This window comes from Lissotriton vulgaris, chromosome 4_1 (assembly GCF_964263255.1).
Source record: "Lissotriton vulgaris chromosome 4_1, aLisVul1.2, whole genome shotgun sequence".
In the NCBI taxonomy this organism is placed as follows: Eukaryota; Metazoa; Chordata; class Amphibia; order Caudata; family Salamandridae; genus Lissotriton; species Lissotriton vulgaris.
Window position 1 is genome coordinate 840,987,282 of NC_141691.1, and position 25,456 is coordinate 841,012,737.

Consider the following 25,456-nt stretch of genomic DNA (forward strand, 5'->3'; position numbering starts at 1 on the left):
TTGTTACTTGTAGTTCATAAATGGCAATCCTTCTAATAATGCACAGTGAAGTATGAAAGACATGTGGCTCCTACACCTCATAACCCTCACTGTCTTATGTAACGCATTCTTTATATTGATTAACACACTTATGATTTAGTGTCAATGCACAATCTGTATGTGTGCTGTAAAGTGTTTTGCATTGGGATGAGTGGTGCTAAAGCGCTTAAAAGAAATAAAACAAAATAGTGGTATTTAGATTGTTATTTGTGTAAATACTGGGGCGCCCAAAACATCTGGCATTCTTACAGTGTATGCATATCTCTTATCGCTTAGATACAGGGCCTGAAGAAAGTCAAAAGCATTTCTCTCTTAAGTATCTGTAAAGCGATAAAAATGCACGTTTTTATTTCCCCTCCAATGCATCTAGATGTGAGGCTCCCAAGAGCTCCACGCCAGGATACTCCAACAAAAAGAGGCCCAATGGCGCCTTAACCCCAGCTTTTGTTGTGGGCGAAGCTGGAATCTGATAAGCCCCTTCCCTGCCTGCATGGTGCTGCTTGGAACAAAAGCAGATAACGTGCAGGCCTGAAGAATGTGTCCTGGTGCCTGAAAAATACACCGGGACAAGTTTAGCATATTTCTGTAAATTCCGAGAGAAGTAGAAAAGGAAGGTGGCAATCCACTGAAAGAGGCAAGCTGCAGCAGGGTAGACGGCGTCTACCCATGACTCGAGCCCTGCTGAGCATGCTACATGTGATGGTGTTTGCTTTGGACGTGTTTGTGGTGTTTATTAGCTACATACTGCTCTTTGTATTGTCCTTGTTACAGAGTTGTAAAGGCATGGTGCAGTCTGTTTAGTGCGATAAGTTGTGTTACTGGTGTAAGAGTGATAGTGCCCACACCGCCAGCGCTCGCTCTGCACTGCACATTATACACTTACATACCAAGGAAACTCATGAGACATATTTGTGGGAAAGCAGTGCTGCAGGTTTATTTCGTACAACATGTAGCTGATAAGGTGGGTCATCTTACAGGCGATCCAATGCGGCAGCCCCTCGCTGACCCGCATGCCTAAGGAGCCATCTTGCACAGCGAGACAGTTCTGACGGTGCAGTAAATTACCATTTCGTTATACTCCCGCCCCCCCTGTCAGGGCAGAGCGATGAGGCACACCCCCGGTCGGTTCAGGCCCCCCGACCGCCCGAAGGACTAACGGGGCGCCGACGCTGTTTCCTGGAACCCCCTCTGCTCCAGGTTCTTGGCTCAGGCACCCTTACTGTGCCAGGCAGAGGTATCTAGACTGTATCCTTCTGCCGCAGAGGTACCCCTACTGTCCATCTGCTTCCAGATCGCCTGCAACACAAAACATGACCATTACAAATTCACAACTTTCGCCCGCCGCTCTGCAGCTGGGTCAGGGTTCAGGGTGGGTTCAGCGCAGAGCCTAGGGAACCAGGCGCGGGAAAGAGAGGCCGAGCATAGTTGCTGCGCCTGCTTATACTACAAGGAACGCCCCCATCCCCAGGTGAGCCCTCCCTATTGGCTGTTAGCGAGGAGGGCGGCACAGGGGGGTTGTCGCGCTACGGGCTCTGCTCGCCCGTCGTGTGGGACTAGGGCGCTGTCCCGCCCATGCTCCCCTGCGTGTCGCGCGGTCAGCGGCATAGTGCCCACACCGCCAGCGCTCGCTCCGCACTGCACATTATACACTTACATACCAAGGAAACTCATGAGACATGTTTGTGGGAAAGCAGTGCTGCAGGTTTATTTCGTACAACATGTAGCTGATAAGGTGGGTCATCTTACAGGCGATCCAATGCGGCAGCCCCTCGCTGACCCGCATGCCTAAGGAGCCATCTTGCACGGCGAGACAGTTCTGACGGTGCAGTAAATTACCATTCCGTTATACTCCCGCCCCCCCTGTCAGGGCGGAGCGAGTGAGGCACACCCCTGGTCGGTTCAGGCCCCCCGACCGCCCGAAGGACTAACGGGGCGCAAACGCTGTTTCCTGGAACCCCCTCGGCTCCAGGTTCTTGGCTCAGGCACCCTTACTGTGCCAGGCAGAGGTATCTAGACTGTATCCTTCTGCCGCAGAGGTACCCCTACTGTCCATCTGCTTCCAGATCGCCCTGTACTCCGCCACAGCTCTGGAGGAGGCCCACGTCGATGACAGAGCACCCCACCCACCTAGCTACTAAGTATCTGTAAAGCGATAAAAATGCACGTTTTTATTTCCCCTCCAATGCATCTAGATGTGAGGCTCCCAAGAGCTCCAAGCCAGGATACTCCAACAAAAAGAGGCCCAATGGCGCCTTAACCCCGGCTTTTGTTGTGGGCGAAGCTGGAATCTGATAAGCCCCTTCTCTGCCTGCATGGTGCTGCTTGGAACAAAAGCAGATAACGTGCAGGCCTGATGAATGTGTCCTGGGGCCTGAAAAATACACCGGGACAAGTTTAGTATATTTCTGTGAATTCCGGGAGAAGTAGAAAAGGAAGGTGGCACTCCACTGAAAGAGGCAAGCTGCAGCAGGGTAGACGGCGTCTACCCATGACTCGAGCCCTGCTGAGCATGCTACATGTGATGGTGTTTGCTTTGGACGTGTTTGTGGTGTTTAATAGCTACATACTGCTCTTTGTATTGTCCTTGTTACAGAGTTGTAAAGGCATGGTGCAGTCTGTTTAGTGCGATAAGTTGTGTTACTGGTGTAAGAGTGAGAGTTCTAGCTGGAAGGTTCTGCAATCCTCTGTTGGTTATGTGATTGCTTTGTATCATTGTGTTACATGTTGTATCTTATGTTTCCGACGCTCTAGTGCAGTGCAGTCCAATGCCTAGTTTGCATGAGGGTGTGATGTTACTTGTCCGTGGAAGAGCAAGGGTGCATGAGGGAATAGTGTCATTGTGTGCAGTTGGCTGTGTTAATCATTAATTAATTGGATACTGTAATATTTAGATTATATGGCTTGCCTATCACCTGTGCATGCTACACGGTGGGTAAACAACATTTAGAAACGTGGGCGGAACCACACATTTCCTTACCCCGCAAGTGTTACCACGCTTGCCTTTACCACGCATGTTTCTTAACAATACATATGCGTGATAAAGGCAGTTAGTGTTCTAGATTCAGAGTGGATGAGCAGGGAAATTGCGTGGAGGTAAAAGGAAGGATGGGAACAACAACAGAGAACCTCTCCTTAACATATAATTAATAATCGGGTAATGCCTCAAAGATCAAAAAGTACATTGTCCCACAAAACATTACTTCATATTCTTTTTTTTAGTTATCAAAAATATTTTTGTATATTCATTTTTCAAGTGGAATAAATCAGCTCAATAATATAGGAGCCCAGAAAACAAGTTCAAAACATAGAACTGAAAAACTTGCACTCATCCATCATCAGACACACATAAATAAACTACAATCATACATAACACTATCATACTACCAGACATAGCTCAACAAATCAATACATATCATAATACATATCATAAATACATAAGTTAAAACATGAGAAGAAAAGCACCTAAAAGGAAGGATGGGGACAGGAAGGTCAGGGTTGCGGCTTAGTATGTAGGGCTTGTGCCGAGATTTTGTGCTCAGGGCGGGGTGAGGGGAGGGGTGTGGTAGTTTTTAGGACTCCGGGCCAGTATCAGGGCTCAGGGATGGAGGGCAGGGGCCGGGTGATTTTTAGGGCTGAGGACTGGGTTTTAAGGCTCTGGGTGGGGGGTTGAGGAAGGTTTAGGGCTGGGGGCTAGGTTTTAGGGTTCTGGGTGGGGGGTCGGGGAAGGTTGAGGGCTGTGGTCGGGGTGGTTTGCAGGGTTGGGGCCCGGGTTTTAGGGCTCTGGGCCCGGGGCTGGGTGCGATCTTTACCAAGCATATGCCTTTACCAATCATTCATTTACAACGAAATTAGTGTTAGCGTCCTGCTTGGTAAAGAGGCGGTCGTTGCAAATACCGCATTGTTAAGTCATGCGATGTAATCGCATGAGTGTTTCCATCATACCACCTACACGGTGTGCTTCTGAGAATGGTGACTATGGTTGTGTTTGTGGTGCTGAAGACGTATAGCCCCTGCTATTTCTCTTGTTATTATGTGCTGTTTTTGTGCCGGAGAGGCGCAATGTCCATCCGCGACAACATGATATCAGTATGTTTAGGTTGCTATGTTACTGATGCTGTAGTGTAGTGAGCTCTCATTGAGCTGTGTGGAGTGTGAGGCTGTAGCATTGGTTGTCTGTGCGAGTGAGTGAATGTTGTGATTGTGCATAAGAGTGCTGTTATATTAACCTTAAAGTGTTGTTTTCAAGGACTTTTAGAAATTTTTCAAAAACTAGGCAAAATGTTACGAATTTAGCCCGCGTCATGAAAATAAATTAAAATTGACTGGGCCCGGCCTGGGGTGATATGATTTGTTGGACGAGTTAATGAGTGAAGCACTGTCATCGGTATGACTTTCAACACAGACTTATTTTTGCATGTAGTAATTAGATACCATGTCCTTGCAACTCTGAACTGTTAATATTTCATACTTTGTTCTCAATTGTCTTTCTACTAATCCTCTGTGCCTTACATCCAGTGTGGATTTTCACTTCTGGAGACATTTCAGGTGCGCTTTGCCGATGGCACTGGAAAGCAAGGTCTCTTCAGAGGACTGTGTTCAGATTGCATCAACCGTACCCACAGGACAAGGAAGCCTTTCTCAAGCTCCGGCTCCTCGTGGGAGAGGAGAAATATTGCTTCAGCTGAACACAGCTGTGTATTTGTTATGATTAATTAATTCAGAATAGAAATGCTAGAGCCCTAGCAAAATAAAGTCTTGAGCGGGACACGCTTGGGGTTGTTTCGCATGGATTACATTTCATGTTGAAGTGGGAAAAGGAGACAAAGGGAGTCGAGAGGAGGCAGGCACGGGAGGCGAATCCATGTTTCTGTCACACTATTTTTAACTCTGGCAGAGGGGCTAAAATACAATGATCAGCCCCAGGCGCTTTAAATTGGAAAGCAGATTTCTGGCTACTAACGAACAATATAAACAAGCACTGGCAAAGCCAATAAGTCCCGTCTCGCTATTGACACCTATTGGCTCTGGAAATTCTATACCAGCAGCGGCTCGTGGAGGGAGTGCTGTGGGGCAGCGAGGCGGTGGTTCGGCAGAGGGGCAGGGTGGGGGGTAGTAAACTACGGAAAACGGCCAAACTGAGGTAAGTAAACAAATAAATAAATAAAACGAATTTCATTGCGCGCCCTGCATCGCATTTGGCAATGCAGCGCGCACAATGAAATTAATTTTATTTATTTATTTGTTTACTTAACTTTGTTCTGCTGTATTCCGTAGTTTACTACCCCCCACCCTACTCCTCCCCTGCTCCGCCTGGCGGGGTGCAGCACTCCCTCCACGCACCGCTACTGTTCTATACGCATCCATGATATAAAAAAAGAAAGAAGCCTGGGACGCAACAGGTAATTTGTCAATTTGTGGGCTCATGCCATGTGTCTACAAAATGACAAGTGCTTTTTCTTACATTTTGCTTGCCAATCAGATTGGTAAACAATAAGAAAAGAAAAAGTAGCCTGGTGGAGGAAGCAACACACAGGGGAGGGGGTAGGTTGAATCAAGGAGGGATGGGGGAGCAACAGGAGGATGAGGGATATAACAACTGGAGTCGTGGGTGGAGGGAACGACTACTGAAGGTGTGGGTGACAGGAAGCAAAAAGGCAAGAAAGAGCAGAGCATTAAGTGGGGGTGGAGAACACACAGGCAAATAAGCAAAGTGGGGGATACCCACACAAGGGCAATGCGGAGGAACCTGGGGGGTTGCACACAGGCAGAAAAAGAGCAACACGAGAGATCATGGCAAACCGGGAGAAGTACACAAGTGAGACGTCTGGTAAACACATGCACTCACGTAAAGTGCTTAAACAAAAAGAAAAAAGTAGCGCTTGATGAGGGGAGCAGTGGAAGCACAAAATATTAAGTCATTGCTCCAGAGCAGGGACACACTCAAGAAGCAGAAAGAAACCCACTCACGCTAATGAATTAGAAGCAAGCACATGGGAGTGACAATGAAGCAAACCAATGGTAAACAATGGAAAGGTTCTAAGCCCACTGTAAGCTAATAATAGTCTCACAAGACAGCACATACAGTGTTTCATAGGTGAGACCTAAAAGAAGCTCACAGATTAGGAGCATTTCCTCTTTGCTATGATTGCCAAAGAAACAATTAAAGACATTTAGGGGTATATTTAATTGGAAATGGCACAGCACGGTGCTGCGAGCAATTTTGCAATGTCGTGCTGCGTTATTTCAAAACACAGGAATGCACCTTATTCACAAGAATACGGTGCACCCCTGTGTTTTCCTTTGTGCTGGCCCTAAGAATAGCTGCATAGCACCAGCACAGACACACCTGCACCATTTTGCAAGGGTGCCTGCATTACAGGGATGATTGTTTATGTACAAGAAGCTGTCCCATCCTGCACATAAACAATCAATAATGGAGATTTGTTACTTCTATGTGTGCTGCATGCAGCACACATAGAAAGAGCAAACAACGAGGAGAAATAAAAGTATTGCACCACACTAACGCCTGCTTTTCACTGACATTAGTTTTTGACGTTGCCTCAGATCTACAGATTCTTGTGAATCTGGGAAGGCATCAAAATGCAATGGGTGTTGCATGGAAACAACCGCAGCAACACTCATTGCAACCTCCTTTCACGCAAAGTGATGTGTGTAAAGGGGCGGTGTTAAGCCATTCAAAGTGGCTTAGCGACGCTTTGTAAATATGGAGCAAGGCATAGTGGAACAAGAGCATTGGCTAAAGTGACGCTCCAGTGGTTCTATGCCCTTGTAAATATACCCTTAAGTTTTTGTAAACTTCCCGGGGATGACCATTCATATCTTTAAAAAAAGACACATTCTACTGCAAATGCATTTAGACTGCATATTCTTTTACATGTGTCATGAAAACTCATCTGTTCCCATATCACGTGCTAGCCATGTTGTTATGGTATTTGGGAAATGCTAGTTGCCAGTAATGAACAAAGAGGTTATTCCAATGCTAAAGTTACGTTAAAAACCAATCAACATTAACATACGTTTGTCTCTCGTCAGCTTCATCAGGTTATCTTTGAGATCTGAGTGACAGAAAAACAAGGATGTTCTGCCAATGCAAACCCTCATTCCTGCCAAGTGTTATCCTAGCCTTGAATCATCTTATGTTACTAGCCAACAATGAAAGGTGTCTACCACTTCATTCAGAAACACTCAAGAAACACCTGGCTGCTTCAGTCTTGAAAACCACCTAAATCAAGAAATTCTTTTTAAGTCAACTTTTGAATTAAAGAGCAGTTAACCCCTTCGATGCTTATGACGGAATGGTTCCGTCATCAGCGTCGGTTGGGCTGTGCTGATGACGGAACCGTTCCGTCATGACCACACCCATTTTTCGAATCTTCAGCACAGCGCGAAAATTCGCGCCGCGCTGAAGAGGTTAATAGTGACAGCACACACAATCTCAGTCATTTATGGACATACTCATCATTTATTTAGATGTCCCTTCAGCAGTTTGACAAATGGCAATCATGTCACAAGCGTAGTGGCAATGTGTTGTTGAGTAGAGGTCCACAGATAATTAAAGTAAGAGTGCTAGTTATCAGTGGTCAAATAAATATTAGGCAGTATTACTATCCGGATTTCCTGTTTGATTATGAGGAGGTGAGAAAAGCCCTGCTATAGTGGTAAGCAGCGGGTAATGTACAGCGGCGGAGAAGGGTTGCTTTATTGGTGTAACCAGACAATAGACTGCAGCATGTACTCACAAAAACAAAGTTGCATCTTCGAAGCAGCACAAATCACAATGCCAACTACAATATACATTGCAAATGAAGGAGGAAGCACAAAATACCAGCAATGACAAGGAGACATTGTCTGCTCACCTATGCTTGCATTGCAATATCTCATGACATGGTTGACACCAACACAGCAAAAGAATTGAATCTCGGATTACACACAAGGCACCTGATTTAGACTTTGCTGGAGAGGGTACTCTGTCACAACGTCGATACGAGCCCTTTACACCAAAGCAAAGTTCCGCTATCCTCATTTAGAGTAGGGCAGAACTTCAATTTTTAGCCAGCGGAGACTACTCCTACATACAGTGGGCGAACAGACAGTTTTCCCTCCCCACCACCGCGAGGTAAAACCTGTACAGTAGTGTGGCTCACTGTGAAGTAGTGTGGCTCACTGGTTAGAGGCGGCAGACCCGAGAGCAGAGGACGGCCCGGGACCAGGGTTCGATTCCCGGCGCGGCAGGTTTCTGGACCAGGGTCAGCGGACTCAATAATTCTCTCGCCTCGGTGCCCACTCTGATCAGCGATCACACTCGGTAACTCTGGGCATTAGCTTGCCTCATCTTCACTAACGGCCCCACCAGACCGCCGGGGATGCCTGGTCTCACCCTGGAGATACCCATTAAGGGACCATCTCTCAGGGAAGCCATGAAGGGTTTCGCAGCGGTCGAAGCGCCTTGGGACCCTACGGGTAAGTAGTGCGCTATATAAATGCCAATACATTTACATTTACATTTACATAACAGTCAGCCCCCTACACCATGGGAGAAAACTTCCATGATGAGGGGGTCATTTTTTTTTTAATTTTCAAAACTCAAATCCAGCTTGGAATTTTCTTTTTGAAAATAAACAAATATTGAACGTTTGACATACAGATCTGTCATGTTGACAGAGCCGCCAATCGAACTTTTAATGCGTGATGGCGGTTCCTTTAAATGCAAGAGATGTCTGCTGAATTAGCGGACATTTCTAAATTTGGTAGGTGAAGAACTCTGTCCATGGTGGCGGTACATATTGTGTTCGCCAAAGTCAAAATCGCCAATGTGTTAATAGATGTCAGTGTACTACCTCAGCAAAAGGGCAGAACATGGCGCAATAGCAAGGGAATCGAAAACAATGGTGTGATTGTGGAAACCACATCTATCACAGGACAACTGAAGATCACTGGACAGGCCCAGCTACCGTACCAAGGGTGTCCAACGTTGCTGTTTCTGTCCAGGAAACGACCTGTGAAAGGAAAACATCCTTACAATAAATGCAAATGTATGAGTAGCTGCAAGGCTAACCATAACTACAGAGGTGCAACTGGCATCCATGGCTGTTGTAGTGAAACAGGCAGGAAATCAATCAAGTAATGCAAGGGTGTAGTAGGTTGTGAAGGGGAAGCGGATGAAAGTAGCATAAAGTTACGTCTTCCCTGATACATGGACATGAATGTTAAATCAACATATTTCTGCCATTTTATGTTCCCTTGTGGGTCATACGTACTCATCAGAACTGTGTTGTCTAGATGACACTGAATGGCTATTTTTGCAGGCAGAGTTGTAATGTGGTGTCATTTTCATTTGGATATGACAGCACCCTCAAGTTACTGTTCCAGCTGCCTCACAATTACAGTGTTTCAGACACCTCGTTGTTGTCTTTTTCATGCTGCCTGGGGAATCCGTTTTTGACAGACGGGTGTCTCTGAAGTGTGAGACGCCAATAGCTCTTTCAGCCTAAGTGCTTCTCAGCTGATTCATCGGAAGGGCTGAAAGAGAGAACTGAGGGTGCTCTCATATCCTTTTTGAAACCCTGAAAGTGTCAGAACAATACAATTTTGTCGACATAAGCAGATATTCAGGGACACCAAAACGGGGTTTTAGAGTCCTGCTGAATGTTTGTGACCCACAGAGACAGATAAAAAAACGGAAACATGTTGACTTAAATATGTCATGAAGAGGTATACTTTACTTCTCTTTTCTTTTGGACTTTGGCTACTGAGAACCTATGAAAGTATTCTATGTCATACCAGACACAATTTTAATATTCTGGTTTTTACTCTGATATTATGACAAACCCTACAGGGCTGACAATAGAGGAGGCCCCTCTTGGAGTATATTCTCCTACATCAGTGAAGGAAGGAAGGCCCTTGAGCTAGAAAAGCCTGCCCTGACATTGAGATAGGTCTTCCTCAGTTGTGAACTGAATTTATGACACACACAGGGACTGGGTTGTCGCTAGCATGTTGGGGATCGTCCCTCACAGGAGCACTCTGATGATGAAACAAGCCACAAGATGTGGGTGAGGATTTAATGTTCTTTTTAATGACACTCTGAGGACAGTGCTAATACACCGAGAGATAGGCACAGCTGGGCCATGCCTTTTAGCGAGGATAATGTGATTTGACTTTTTAGTTTTCATAATGGTGACTACAATATAACTTTCAGCTTCCTTTCACTCCCCTGATAATATATTATGCTGCAATTTGAAACAGGCAAAAAACACAGTTGATGGACAGAATGCAGAACAATGTCTTACATTCACCCCAGTACAAAGATCTGGGTCTAAATCCATCATTTTTTTGCACTCCACACCATCCTAGGTCTGACAATGGCTATATGCAAATCAGCCTTGACCCTGTGCCTAATGGGAACAGTCCAGCCCGAACTACCAAGCCATGTCTTTCCTAGACCGGAATCAAGCATCCAAGGACTGGTTTCTGGCTATCAGCCTTCTTCAGCCTGGATAGCTTGACTCCAGTGATGTGGAGAGCCTGGTACTCACGTCTGAGCATACCCAGCCCACTCGGGGTGAAAATTGCAAAAAACACAGTTGATGGACAGAATTCAGAACAATGTCTTACATTCACCCCAGTACAAAGATCTGGGTCTAAATCCATCGTTTTTTTGCACTCCACACCACCCTAGGTCAGACAATGGCTATATGCAAATCAGCCTTGACCCTGTGCCTAATAGGAACAGTCCAGCCCGAACTACAAAGCCATGTCTTTCCTAGACCGGAATCAAGCATCCAAGGACCGGTTTCTGGCTATCAGCCTTCTTCAGCCTGGATAGCTTGACTCCAGTGATGTGGAGAGCCTGAGACTCACGTCTGAGCATACCCAGCCCACTCGGGGTGAAAATTGCAAACAACACAGTTGATGGACAGAATGCAGAACAATGTCTTACATTCACCCCAGTACAAAGATCTGGGTCTAAATCCATCATTTTTTTGCACTCCACACCACCCTAGGTCAGACAATGGCTATATGCAAATTAGGCTTGAACCTGTGCCTAATGGGAACAGTCCAGCCCGAACTACCAAGCCATGTCTTTCCTAGACCGGAATCAAGCATCCAAGGACCGGTTTCTGGCTATCAGCCTTCTTCAGCCTGGATAGCTTTACTCCAGTGATGTGGAGAGCCTGGGACTCACGTCTGAGCATAAAAACGATGGATTTAGGCCCAGATCTTTGTACTGGGGTGAATGTAAGACATTGTTCTGCATTCTGTCCATCAACTGTGTTTTTTCCAATTTTCACCCCGAGTGGGCTGGGTATGCTCAGACGTGAGTCCCAGGCTCCCCACATCACTGGAGTCAAGCTATCCAGGCTGAAGAAGGCTGATAGCCAGAAATCGGTCCTTGGATGCTTGATTCCGGTCTAGGAAAGACATGGCTTGGTAGTTCGGGCTGGACTGTTCCCATGAGGCACAGGGTCAAGGCTGATTTGCATATAGCCAGTGTCTGACCTAGGGTGGTGTGGAGTGCAAACAAACGATGGATTTAGGCCCAGATCTTTATACTGGGGTGAATGTAAGACATTGTTCTGCATTCTGTCCATCAACTGTGTTTTTTGCTATTTTCACCCAGAGTGGGCTGGGTATGCTCAGACGTGAGTCCCAGGCTCTCCACATCAATGGAGTCAAGCTATCCAGGCTGAAGAAGGCAGATTGCCAGAAACCGGTCCTTGGATGCTTGATTCCAGTCTAGGAAAGACATGGCTGGGTAGTTCGGGCCGGACTGTTCTCATGAGGCACAGGGTCAAGGCTGATTTGCAGAGAGCCAGTGTCTGACCTAGGGTGGTGTGGAGTGCAAAAAAAACGATGGATTTAGGCCCAGGTCTTTGTACTGGGGTGAATGTAAGACATTGTTCTGCATTCTGTCCATCAACTGTGTTTTTTGCAATTTTCACCCCGAGTGGGCTGGGTATGCTCAGACGTGAGTACCAGGCTCTCCACATCACTGGAGTCAAGCTATCCAGGCTGAAGAAGGCTGATTGCCAGAAACCGGTCCTTGGATGCTTGATTCCGGTGTAGGAAAGACATGGCTTGGTAGTTCGGGCTGGACTGTTCCCATGAGGCACAGGGTCAAGGCTGATTTGCATAGAGCCAGTGTCTGACCTAGGGTGGTGTGGAGTGCAAAAAAACGATGGATTTAGGCCCAGATCTTTGTACTGGGGTGAATGTAAGACATTGTTCTGCATTCTGTCCATCAACTGTGTTTTTTGCAATTTTCACCCCGAGTGGGCTGGGTATGCTCAGACATGAGTCCCAGGCTCTCCACATCACTGGAGTCAAGCTATCCAGGCTGAAGAAGGCTGATAGCCAGAAACAGGTCCTTGGATGCTTGATTCCGGTCTAGGAAAGACATGGCTTGGTAGTTCAGGCTGGACTGTTCCCATGAGGCACAGGGTCAAGGCTGATTTGCATACAGCCAGTGTCTGACCTAGGGTGGTGTGGAGTGCAAAAAAACGATGGATTTAGGCCCAGATCTTTGTACTGGGGTGAATGTAAGACATTGTTCTGCATTCTGTCCATCAACTGTGTTTTTTGCAATTTTCACCCGAGTGGGCTGGGTATGCTCAGACGTGAATCCCAGGCTCTCCACATCACTGGAGTCAAGCTATCCAGGCTGAAGAAGTCTGATAGCCAGAAACCAGTCCTTGGATGCTTGATTCCGGTCTAGGAAAGCCATGGCTTGGTAGTTCGGGCTGGACTGTTCCCATGAGGCACAGGGTCAAGGATGATTTGCATATAGCCAGTGTCTGACCTGGGGTGGTGTGGAGTGCAAAAAAAACGATGGATTTAGACCCAGATCTTTGTACTGGGGTGAATGTAAGACATTGTTCTGCATTCTGTCCATCAACTGTGTTTTTTCCAATTTTCACCCCGAGTGGGCTGGGTATGCTCAGACGTGAGTCACAGGCTCTCCACATCACTGGAGTCAAGCTATCCAGGCTGAAGAAGGCTGATAGCCAGAAACTGGTCCTTGGATGCTTGATTCCGGTCTAGGAAAGACATGGCTTGGTAGTTCGGGCTGGACTATTCCCATGAGGCACAGGGTCAGGGCTGATTTGCATATAGCCAGTGTCTGACCTAGGGTAGTGTGGAGTGCAAAAAAACGATGGATTCAGGCCCAAATCTTTATACTGGGATGAATGTAAGACATTGTTTTGCATTCTGTCCATCAACTGTGTTTTTTGCAATTTGAAACAGGGCATGGAAATGGAAATAAAAGATCTCCGGTCAATAGCTAAAGTGAAATTGGGCTAAAAATGGTCTAAGAGGTGGGATTAGGAAAGCTGCTTCTAATCTTAAATTAAGTAAAGCTTTATTTAGGAAGCAGGTTAAGATAGCAATATTATGTAAAAAGTTAGGTTGGCGGAATAACCAACAGCCATAAATGCCATGAAGGACACAGAGGTATTTAGGGGAACTAAAAATCCCGTTAGAAATAATTGTCAACTCCTTTAATGGGAGATTTAGGTGACCTGGGCTGTTAACTGAAGGGAACAGCAATTGTACACCTTGTCCCTCAGACAGATGACAGGAGTCTAATAGAACCTGTTTCTATATGAAATGATGGGAGAGGAACAACAATTCATATTTGTACTTTTGCGCGAATATGGCAAGTTCTTACTGAATCTGTGCTTTCTAATCTACCTGCAAGGGGTTCAGATGAATTTGCATGAATATTTAGGTTATCGAATAATGTTTTAAAGAAAATACTCTGTATGGATTATTTACATTACATTTTAGTGGGCACCTTTTTAATGAGTGTACACTGAACTTTAAAGGAAATGATTTGTGGGGTATTAAAAATGTTGCATTTTTATTTAGATGGCTTGGATAATCCTAAACAAACTACATTTGAAAGGAACATATTACTAGGGTTGGGATATGTTCTGCCTCTCTGGCGATGGAAGAAGTCTGTCCTTAAATACCACAACAGGGGTGTGGTTGCTGAACGGGATCCTCCAATGGGGGAAGGAAAAGTGTGTTTAAGGCTAAAGTAAAGACATTAGATAACTTTAAGCTTTCTTATTATATATTTAATGTTTGAGTATTTTTGAAGGAGGTAGTAGGTGATAATCATTTAAAAGAGTTTTAAAAAATGTTTACTAAATTGAATTCTGATAGAGGCAGTATTAGTGCACTGCAATATTAAAAAAACAAAAAAACATGATGACAATAATATGTAATCATAATATTAATAGCGATTATTAGTAGTATTAAGAATTATTGATATTATTATTGAAATTAGTATTATTGTTACTAATATTCTTATCATTACTACTACTAGTGGCAATACAAGAATCAGCAGTAGCAATAATAATGATAATAAGAATAATGATATCAATAATAATAATATGTTATATATAGCGCTTAATGCCACACTTCTGTTGACACCAACTGCTGTAAATCACAGGCCTTTTATCCAATTTATTAAACAGGGCCAGGTCAATACCACTCGGTAGGTAAGGACTTCAACCTGTTTATTTTCTTAAAAAAGTGTCTCTTGACATAATTGTCTGCTACATATTTATTAGTCCTGACAGCCTCTTGGATACACTTATTATATTCGAATTTAGATTAATGCACATTTGTACCCAATACCAATTTACACAAAAGAAGCATCGCTGTCATCCTCAACCGAGTCTCAAAGTCAAGTCACTTCTCAAAGGAAAAGTCAAACAGATAAATCCGTGTCATTGGCAGTACTGTGTCTCCACACTGAGGGCTTATCTACATGCCCATTGTGCCTCTGGGGACTGGGGACTCTATACACACTGTACCTTACTTTGGTCCAGTATATATAGAGCCACTTTCTTACCCCTTGTGCCTCGGGTACATCACTTTTTCCCATATTAAAACAGGAGGAATCGCACGAGTGTGACTGCTGCCCTCTTGCTGTTCTACCCACACACCCGTTGACCTGCTTCTGACAGGATTTCCCCTGGAGTGAGATGCATTCTGGGGTTTCATAATCCTTTATATGTTTATACCTTTGACTGCAGGCTGGCTGCTGCCAGATGCCATTAGATTCAAACAGCTGGCCAGACAGCAGTTCCCCTCCAGCGACATGCATCACTGTGCTTCATCTAGAAGACCATTCCTTGTTCTACTTGATTTATAAAGTGGACATCATTTCGATAGAATTTTCCATTTATCATACTCCGATACAATATTTTAAAAATTGTTATGGTTCCTTCGTGGTTTTTCCAGCCGTATGCTTTGTGAGTGAAAAGTGATGGGAGGAAGTTGTACCAGTTCAGGCTTTATTGATCTTTTAACTCAGAAATCTAACATTTTCTTATGCATATCCCATTTTCAGCAAAATATTGGCCCTGATTTAGAGCGGGGGGCAATGAAAATCCGCAGAATTTCGCAGGACGTATTAAATCCAGAGCATTATACAACAGCATTCCCATGCAAATATATTGTCCTGGAGGAAATTCCACAGTGGATTGTCCACCACATTTGATGCTTTCTTCAGAAACCAGAGGATTTTCAGGTTAGCATCAAAGTCTGTAGGAGGCCAATAATATTTATTGCTTATAACAGCATATTCATCTTTCAATACCACAATGTTAAGGATTTACAAATATAAATGTGCTTTTTTAAAAACAAATAATATGCAGATCTTAATTAAAATTTAGATATAACTGTTATTGTCTATTCTATGAGTAAATCAAGGATGGGTGTGCTGCCATTCCGCAAATGTGGGACATGAAATACATCTACCATTTTGGAGAAGATGGGCAGACTAATTTTGTGTTACCCACCTTGGAGGCTTAGCTTCCCCCACATAGTGGTTCCAGTGAGATCAAAGGTCGCCACTTTAGGGAAAAGTCTCCATGATGGTAGGGTCCACCATGTTGTGTTTGCATGAAGGAAGTTGCTTTCACAAATGTGGAAATTGAAAATGTACCCCCAAATAGGGATGCTCCCCAAGTGCAGGACATTTTTAGCCCCACTTTTAAAATGTTGATGACATGAACTGGGGTTTCTTACTGCATGTCAGACATATTGTGATGGTTTCCGGTTCAAAACTTAAGGGCCATCTTACATTGAGGGGCCAGTAATGTGGCTACTCCAGATGAATTAGATCCGCCAAACTAGGAGGTGGCTCCACCATTTGAAACACAGGTTTACCTACCTTGTATTCGAAAGAGGCGATGGTATGCAGAGGTGTAGTTTACCTTAAATGACCAAACATGTTTCCATCAATGCCTTCTCTGAATCACTCCCTAGATCACAAAGTTTCAATGTACAAAGCATAATCTATCATCAATAATGTTTACTCGTACCTGATGAATCAAACACTGTAAATAAAGTAAAGTACAGCTCAAATAGCAAAGGCTATAACATTTTGAAACTGTTTTTAAAACATATGATAACATAAGAAATCGTGGAATTATACTAAGACAACCCAAAGCTTCAAATACACACAAATCCAATGGAAAGTTCTTTCAGATTTCACGGATATTGTTGATCTTTGTTTATTTTTCATTTACTTATGTGTATAGTGCGCACCACAAACAAGGAGCCGTCGGCTCTCCGATGACTGAAAAACATTGGCAAGCACAAGCATTGGAAGTGAAAAAAACATGGAGCCCCTCGGATCATGTTTTTGAGTGTCAGGTTTTTACAACTTTTCAAAGCTACATAACTTTGGTTTTCTTCTAATGTCTAGATACATGGAATTCAATAGCAGTTGGACTAATGCTGAGAACTTCAGATGCCCTTCCCAGAAGAAGTGCCCCTTTCACCAGCAGACCCAGGCTGTTACAAAGCCACGCATGGGAGAGTCAGGCATTGCTGGTGACTTTTTTCTGTAGTTATACTCGAGGGGGCAGATTTAACATAAGTGGCGCATCCCTGCATATCAGCAGTGATGCGCCACTTATTGTGCGCAATGCCTCCGCCACCATTGATGCGCCGCATTTACAATGCGGCGCACCAATGGGCAAAAACGGCACAGATGCGTGACGCATCTGTGCTGTAAAAGTGACGCATTGCTGGAGTTGCGTCGCAAGAGCGACGCAGTTCCAGCAATGCTCTGGGGGCCCTATCTAGTTAATGCTGCGTCAATCCTTACGCCTGCTTCAGACAGGCGCAGGGTTTTGGCGCAGCATGGGCCTAAAAGTGACTGAGTGAAATCTTGTAGATTTCACTCAGCCACTTTTAGGAGGCGTTCCTGCGCCGGAACGCCCCCCCCCTGTACAGGAACGCCTACATGTGGCGCAGGGCATTACAACGTGACGCATCTCCCAGATGCGTCACGTTGTGAGTACCCCCGCACCATGGAGCAGGATTTGCGCTGCCGCTGCGTCACAAACGTGACGCAATGGCGGCGTAAATGAGGCGCAAGGGGCTTGCAAATCTACCCCGAGATGTTTTCTCAAAATACTGTTACACCAAGCATAATATTTTTAAGAAAATCTACTTAGCAACCATCAAACAGTGCAATGTGTGTTAAGAAAATACAATATCAAAAGGAAAAGGGTATGAAAGTGTTAATACTATAAAATGTACCAAATCAAATAGAATGTCAGTTAGAGAGGGTTGCCTATACTTCTGTTTTATAGTTCGACGTTACTATATATTCTTTCACTAGACTTTTAGCACTTGCAATAAAGATCGGATTGCTTGGGCTACTTTTCCTGATAATTAGCATTAATTGGGGATAAAACACGTGTCTCAGGGGCAGTCTCAAGCAGCATGGTGCTCACCTCCATCCCAGTCTCATGAATATTCCTCCCTGGCGCGGTATTCTATCAGAATATCCTCACAATAACTTAGTACCATAATAATATCACGGGAAAAAGTTAGAGGACCAAAATATTCATAAGGTAAGCATAGATTAACTTTACTTACCTTCACATCATGTACCTATGTATCTTCGATACACACGCGCAAACACACACACACGCACGCAAACACACACAAATGTATATATCTATATATGTATTACTTTTCTATCAATCCTTACAAATGCGCTTACTTTCACAGGATTGAGGCAGACAGAAAGGTACGATGCTCCAACAGAATGTTATTAACAACATGCATGCCATAAAGCATTTCAGGGAAGGGCGGCATACTGCTTGGCTATTTGTTGACTGTCAACATACAAAGCAACAAGTCACTACAATTGAAATAATTTTTCAAAGCATCCATTCAATCCATGGTATACATAATGTGAACTGAATATCAATTTTGTGAATGAAACACATAAATTCCAAACATGAACACCACTAGACATGGTTACATACTAATCTTATGCAGTATATACCATTGAATGCTTTCACTTCAGTGCTGAAAGTAGTGCTCACAAAGTAATGATGCCCACAGTGGGCTGACCTTAAAGTTATGGAGATGGTTAATCACATATATATATATAACCACAACCATTGTGGGTGGAAAGCGTAAAAAGTAGTACATGATGAAAAAGAAACTTTCAAAATAACATTCCTATATATGTAGACATGCAGTGCTATTTTTCAAATTCTTCTGCTTGAGCAGGGCCGCGGTTCCCCTGACTGCCATCGGACTTCACCGCTGAGGGTCCTCTCTGTTGTGGAGGCACCAGCGATCTTCTGGCTGAGGCATGGTCCTGCAGTTCTGTGTATTCACAGCACTTCTCCATGCTGACAGTCTCCCCCTTCCTGTATCACAGAGTTCCTCTCTGCTCACTGATCCCGCTCTCTCTTCTTTGGGAATTTTTTTTTTTCCCATACTTTCCTTCTTTGCTAGTCTGTCTTCTCTGTCTATTTTGACTTACATCAATCTTTCTTTCTTTTCTAATTTTGTTTCATTTTGTTTTCTACAGGCATCTTGATGTGGTTGTAATCTGAATTGCGGCCATTTTGGGGCAACTTCGCCTCTCCAGGTAAGTGCTTCATAATACCTACTTTCTATATGCACAATGAAGTGAGAGTAGTGAGGGACTGCTGTAGCTTTTCTACTTCTACCAAAAGGTCATAATTAATTTTTGGGATTCAGAAAATCTACCAAAAACCTTGGGGTACATAACAAAATCATATTCTTTTTTCTAACACATTTTATCAGATATTACATAGACATCGACATAGACTATATAATAAACCTTTATATTAACAAGATTGCCATTGAAATCCTTCATTCTTCCACCTCCCCCATAGGTCCCTGATGTGCATAGTCCTTCTAGCGTTAGTAATCTCAGTTACCTCCCTTCTCCCCTCCCCAGAATCGTGGTTTAAGTTTTCACTTCAATCCTTAGGATTTTTTGTTTATTACATCTTTTAAATGTCTTTGATTTCATCACCAACTTTTCAATATTGGTTAATGTGAATATCTAATAGTTTCATTCTCTTATTTGCAGTTCGCTGTTTATTCAGGCACCTTGGCCTCGAAGATTTTAATGATTTGAAAAATGTGGAAGGTTTTGTTTGTTCTTTTTAAAACCCATAAGTGTAGACTTTACTTGACTAGCAGTTAAGATGTGTTTTTATAGGATAGTTAGATAAGAACATTACTGCATTGATTACTTTTCATTGGCTTTTGATTCAATCTCTCAATTGTTTTATATTCATGGGGAGCTGTATTCACTCGAGTTTGCCATCCGATTGAGAATGTGATGCGCGCTTAGCAACACTTAACTTTCTAGTGCTAGTGTACGCTTCGAGCTGCACTATGGATGACAAAATGTAGGTATGTCAAATGAAGGCACAGTTGACGAACTGGGAGAGGTATTAATCCCCTAAAGATTTTTTTACTCCTCGACTGGACCTGGTCACCAGATTAAATTCAATAATAATTTAGAGTTGAATGTAAAGCACATTAGGCTTTACAATGAAGATTGACACAAGTACTGAAATATTGAAAGATTTTAAGCATTACAGAAAACAAAATACGTGATTAGAAGTCAGTCAATTAATCAATAGCATGATTCTCAGAATAAAGATGCAAGAAATTAATTAGCAGAACCAAATACAGTTCAGGTCATAAGAAATACATTAAAGTTATGAAACAGAGATCAGACCGATTTGGGCTCGCTTCCTAAAAGTCAAGTAAGAGTTAGCCAGCACCCTCAGGAATGGGCTCCTTTTATGATGCAAAATTCAATAAAACTTATACATGAATACAATCACATTAGAATTCACACACTGAACCAATCAGGTTAAAGGATGCACAATATAGTTTCTGAAATCTGATTTGTCAGCATTATTCCACTAAATCACATACAGGTAGATTCATCAAAGACCCGTTTTGCGAGTCTTTAATAGCGATTCATAAGGAATCGCTATTACAGACTCGCAAAACGGGATTCATGTAGGAATCGCAAAATAAATTGCGATTCCTACACATTCCTTATTTGCGATTAGCAAATTGCTAATCGCAAATAAGGAATACTCCTCATTCATTCCTATGGGCCTAAGGCGCAACACCTGTGTAAATTTGCATTTCAGGGGTGCTACAGGGTGTCCTTTGGACACCCCTGGCACCCTTGAAATCGATATCTTATTTGCGATTAGCAAATTGCTAATTGCAAATAAGGAATACTCCCCATTCATTCCTATGGGCCTTAGGCCTTAGGCCCATAGGAATGAATGGGGAGTATTCCTTATTTGCGATTAGCAATTTGCTAATCGCAAATAAGATATCGATTTCAAGGGTGCCAGGGGTGTCCAAAGGACACCCTGTAGCACCCCTGAAATGCAAATTTACACAGGTGTTGCGCACACACATGTCCAAAGGACATGTGTGTGTGTAACATGCAACAAAGAAAAATGCACTAAAGTGCTTTTTTCTGCTTTTTCGCTATTTACCACATAGTCAGACCTCTTGGTAATTAGCGACCAAATATTGCGAATTCGCAATTTAAAATTGGTTCATGAATTGCATTTAAGGAATCTCTAATAGAGATTCCTTAAATCCAATTCCTCGCAAATATGCGATTTCGCAAATAGCGATTTTTGCATTTGGGATGATGAATCCCAAATGCAAAAATCGCACTCGCAAAGGGCCAGATTCTCAGAATCTGGCCCTTTGCGAGTGCAATTCTGCTTCATAAATCGGGCTGTTAATGCAGTTCCCATCACTGGTGCTCTTTGGGCACCTCCAGAGTTCTCAAGAGAATCACACTGTGGTGCCAACTGGTGAGGGCTTGGGAACATTCACTCTCAATAGAAGAGTGTGTTCCAGAATCCCACGGAAAAGAACATCATTCTGTTCCTGGGAAAGTGACATTACATCACGCAAAACTTTGTTTACAAGGTTATTCGTGTATAAACCGTCTGTGTAAAGAGTGAAACAGAAATGAAAAGATGACTGTGTGCTGAAAGATGGCTGCACTCAAAGTTTGCCATTTTGAAATTGAGGCCTGCATTGAAAACGTCAGCATGAGCTCATTTGTCTCGACATAATGATTAGATTCCTACCACATATTAATTTTGTTTGTCGTTTTAGGACTTTAGTATATGAAAAACCCTTTTCCAATGGTCAAGTGACTTCATCTGAGTAGTCCTGAGTGTCTGATGTCACACTGGAATTCTGAAGCAACCTGACAGCGCTTTGCCATAAATAGCCAAAATCTAATGAGAAAGAAAATAATATAACTAATAAGTTATAATTAAGTCTCCAAAAATGTTCACTACAATATTGAAATAAATTGAGCATTAGATGGCGGGCTGCTGACATACCTGTGATCTGCAGGTCATGAGCTTTTTTTATTTTTTATAAACAGCTTCAGTTTAGGTGTATTAGTTGAGAAAATATCACACAATGTGATTCTACAAAGAAAACAAGGAAACGGAAAAAGGAAAGGGAAAAATTGATGTAGAGGAATTTGTAGTGAGTAAATTAAAGGGATTATTTTTCCCCAAATACTTCACTAAGATGGCAAAGTTAAAAAAATCTCATGATTCCTATGTCGGGCAGTGGCATAATATTTCAGTTAACAAACAATATATTTTTTATTGCAATATGGAGAACAAGAAATTCAAGAACTTTAACTCGAAATTTTTAGATCTCCCTCAAAAAATGTTACCGGATCTGGTAAAGAAATGGCATTACCTTAAGAGGCTACATCATATTGTAGAAATTGGTGAGAACAGCCTATAAAATGTAAGAACACGATTAAAAACCGAACATCCACTAGGGTTTCTTTGAGTACATACTGCCAGAATATCTCCTCTTGTTCGATCATTTTAAATTATACATCCCAGCTCAGTTAAATAGGATAATAAAGTTTTACTCATGTTATCTGCTTTTGTCGTCACAATAGAACATTCTGAAATTCCAAGTTCTTAGCTTCCTCGCAGGGAACAGGCATTGGACCCAGACATGTTAGCCACCAGTCCGGTGTCCAACTCATGTTGCTCCCACCCACCACCATTACCTCTGTTTTGGATCCGTTTAGCTTCAGACAGTACGAGTCCATCCATACTACCAAAGCTTGCATACAAGCCTTAAAATTGGATGCTGCCGCTGAAGGCAATTGAGACAGAGAGATCAGCAGTTGGGTGTCATCTGCGTAGGAGACCAACTCTACTCCATACGCTTGCACCACTTCGGCCAAGGGGGTCATGTATAGATTAAAAAGAGTTGGGCTCAGGGCAGAGCCCTGAGGCACCCCCTGTTCTAAGGCCATCTCTGCTGATCTACAGGAGCCTCGTTGAACCTGAAAGCTTCTACCTGTGAGGAAGGATTTCAGCCACCCCAGAGCGGAGTCAGTGACGCCCGCTTTGGCTAGATACTGTAGCAGGATGGAATGAGCTACAGTGTCGAACGCCGTACTGAGGTCTAACATCACCAAAGCCATGGTATGTTCGGCATCAGCCCCACTTCTCAGGATCTCAGTCGCTCTCAAGGGGGACGTCTCCGTCGAGAAACCCGCCCGGAAGCCTGATTGAGAGGAGTGAAGGATGTTAGCATTCTCTAAGTGTGCCATCAGTTGACAATTGGCCACTTTCTCCGCCACTTTGGCTAAATATGGGAGAAGAGAAATAGGCCTCAGGTTCTCAAGTATATTGTGGCTCACATTAGGTTTTTTCTTTATGGGAAGAACGACCGCTTTCTTCCAGTCCTCAGGCAGAGTTTCCGAGGAGAAGGAGGTCTGGAGTATATGTCTGACATAAGGCTCCAAAACCAAGAGGCTTTCTCCCATCACCCTAGGGGGTGCCGGGTCCCGAGGGGAGCCAGACTTAATCCCCCGACAGATGCTACGGAGCTCCTCTGGGGGTGGAACAGAAAAGGTCTTCAAGCCGATCGACATTGTCGCAGACTCAGGGTCTCCCTACACTATAGTGGAAAGAACGGTGTGGGAAAAAGAGTGCAGAGATGAGCTAAAGGCGGACTTAGTTCCTCCAGACATACGCCCAGTTACATACACAGGAGAGCGGATACCAATGGTAGGGTATTGCCCGCTCCGACGCCAGGCGGAGTGCAAGCTGTATGTCGCCGAAAGGGGACCGTCTGTACTAGGATGGATGGACCGAGGGCTTCTGGGCATACAGCTCAACCCGGGAGGTGAAGAAAAGGTGTTGATGATGGACACAGAACAAGGGTACCAAGGTGAGGGGTGGAGAAGAGAATACCCGGAAGTCTTCAAAGGGACGATGGGGAAATTGACTAAATTCACACATAAAATATGTTTGAAGGAAGGAGCCTGCCCTGTGAGCCACAAGGTCAGGAACATCCCGTTCCACAACCGAGAAGCTGTGCAAGAGGAGTTGGGGCGACTAGAAAGGAGCGGCGTCATGGAGGCCATAGAGAGTGCCGAATGGTTGTCTCCTCTTTTGGTAGCGCAGAAGCCTAATGGGAAGGTGCGCCTGTGCGGGGACCTCAGGGAACTGAATAAAAACATATGGGTGGACAAATTCTCCTTACCTCGAATTAACGAAATGCTGGCAAAAACTAAGGGGATAAAGTGGTTCTCCACAGTGGATCTATCGTCAGCATATCATCAAATAGCACTGCACCTAGCTTGTAGTTACCTCACATCATTTATAACCCCTTTTGGGTGCTCCAAATTTATAAGGATGCCGTTTGGACTGGCATCAGTAGCGGCAGTATTTCAAAAATTGATGCACAGGTTGTTTCAAAAGGAGGAGGGAGTGCAATACTTCCAAGACGACATCCTCGTCATGGGGAAGTCAAAGAGGGATCACGACGAGAAACTGCATGCAGTGTTGTCAATACTGGAGAAGAACAGACTCACAGCAGAATGGGCAAAGTGTAGATTTGGAGTAAGATCAGTAACATATCTGGGGCATGAAATCAGCGAAAGAGGAATAGAGCCGAAAAAGGCGCTGCGATAAGAGACACCCCGACACCCACATAAAAGGAAGACATCAGGTCATTCTTAGGAATGGCTGAGTTCTACAGTAAGTTCACCTCACATTTTGCATCCAAGACACACCACCTCAGACAACTCCTAAAAGAAAAAAATGGGTTCAAGTGGGAGAAAGAAGAGAAAGGAGAGTTTGATGCCTTGAAAAAGGAAATCAGCAATTCAGTGCCTCTCAAAGGTTTTGACCAAACAGCCCTATCGATACTGACTACGGATGCAAGCGATAAGGGCCATGGGGCAGTATTGGTGCAATAGTCCAATGAAGGAGAGATATCCACAGTCTGTTTCGCCTCAAAATCACTGGCACCGAATGAAGAAAAATTTTGCGTAATCGAAAAACAAATGCTAGCGGCGGTGTAGGCCATGGAGCTGCTCAGACAGTTCCTGTGGGGTTCGTGTGTCCTGCTGCGCACGGACCATAAACCCCTTGTGAAAGTCCTCACCTCCAGTGGACATGCGCATGCCACACCACGCATTGCAAAAATGACTTTGAGACTACTGGACTTTGTATACGAAGTGGAATACATCCCGGGGAACAGAAACAGAGTGGCAGATTTCTTAAGTAGAGCAGCCGCCATGGAAAGGGCAGAAGACCAGGAACCTTCAGGATGGGAGGGTTACATGGTGGCGATGACACAAGACCTCGAGCAGGTGATCAGCGAACAGGAGTGGGAAGAAGCATACAACCAAGATGAAACCCTGGAAGTGGTGAAAGGATACGTGGTACATGGGTGGCCGGACAAGAGACATCTAGACAGCCAGTTGAGAACATTTTGGGAAATTCGAGAGGAACTATCTATCGGAGAAAACCTGGTGTTGAGGGGAGACAAGATGATCCCTCTCCAGGGACTGGTGGAACATCTTTTAACGATCCTTCATGATGGACATCTTGGCATAACGAAAACAAAGGCCCGAGCGAAGCAAGCATACTGGTGGCCGGCTATGGACAATCAAGTGGAAAGGCACGTGAGAATGTGTGAACCGTGGAGCAGGGCGGACAAATCACAAACAATGATACGACCACCCCTGAGC